The sequence below is a fragment of the Streptopelia decaocto genome, assembly GCF_964273445.1.
Source record: "Streptopelia decaocto genome assembly, chromosome: 12".
Classification (NCBI taxonomy): domain Eukaryota; kingdom Metazoa; phylum Chordata; class Aves; order Columbiformes; family Columbidae; genus Streptopelia; species Streptopelia decaocto.
Window position 1 is genome coordinate 8650334 of NC_138667.1, and position 1526 is coordinate 8651859.

The following is a 1526-nucleotide window of genomic DNA, read 5'->3' on the forward strand; positions in this document are numbered from 1 at the left end:
TGGTTTTACAGTCACATCAATCTGCTGCCTTCCGTAGATTTAATTTTGTTGTAAGCTGGTGTGAATTAGATCACATCCGACATCAGAGGCTTGTGAAGTGTGGCTGCTCTTGGTCCATTTGTGTCTGTCACAGGTGTGTACACTACATGGAATCTACAGCTGTGCATGAAGGGATCATGGTGTATTGTTTTCAGTCAAATACTGCAGTGTCTGTTTGCAAAGAAGGTTAATGGATAGCAGAATTATATGTATTTTATATTAATGATCATGTTGTTTCTAAATTGCTCAATATTTATCAATGGGAAAATAGCCTTTATCTCAGTAGACATTGATAACTAACTGGAAGGCCGGACTGCAACTGTAGTGAGAAGCAAACTTTGTATGCAACCTGATAACAAAAACTTAAAATATACTGCAGATAAGACTGCAATTGGCTTGCCCATGGCAGGTGTAAATTTAGTAGCTCTGCCTTTATGGGATTTCAGCAGTTCAAAAATGGCTTTATAGCATAGGAAATGGTAGGATTCTGGATGTGATTTTTGAAGAGTTTTATTAGGAATTTCTGCCTCAGCTTGCAAAACAAGCAAATCAACTGGAAACCGCAAAACAATGTGTGCTGATTCTCACTATACTGAATGCCAGTCATTATCCTGATTATCACCTCATCACAATCATTCCAAAAAAAGCCTGATCCTAAAAGCTTTCCAGGTATGATATTCAAATTGAAGGAACATATTTTCCAAGCATCTGGTTATATAGCAGCTGGAGGCATGACCTCAGTGTGTGTAAATGTTCCCAAACTGGTTTTAAACCAGGCAGTAATTAACCATTACAAGCACAGAGCTTGGGGCACTGTCACCTGAACTCGCCAGCTCAGAGCTGAACAGGGTCCATGTCCAGTCTGTAATAACATCTGTTGTGTTGACAACAGCCTAATGGTGAAAAATTCTCTAGCATATAAGTCAGTTGAGGGAAAGCTCACCCTTTGCTTTGACATTTACATGCCCAGCAGGACTTTTTTGCTGATGGCTGACCACACTAAGCTTGTGCTTTTGCTTAGTTGCTTCTCCCATGCTCTGCAGCAGTCCTTGTTCCTACCTGGTGGAGCTTTCTTCTTCAGAAAGCAAGATTTAGTAGAGATGTATACATACAATTTCTCGGCTTCCTAGGTGAAAGAGTTCTTCAGTAGCAGTTTGGCTATGAGCTGGTCCAGTCACCTGTAGCATCTCTGAGGGGTCTGGAATGTTTCTAATTAGTGTTATTCTTATAGCACTCCAAAGAGGCACAGCAAAATAGGCAAGAATAATTGGAGATCTCTTATGCTAGTGTCAGATGTGCTGGTTAATGTCAGGAAAGTAAGATAATATGCTATGATGGAGGAAAACCACAGTCCCTTCATATTTTTCTGTTTGGTGGAGAGAGCAACACCCTAATAAGGCGTCTTAAGCAAATAGGTTATAATTTGACCAAACCCGCAACATCTGAACAGCAGCTACATATGCACTGTACGTTTTTCTCCAAATATC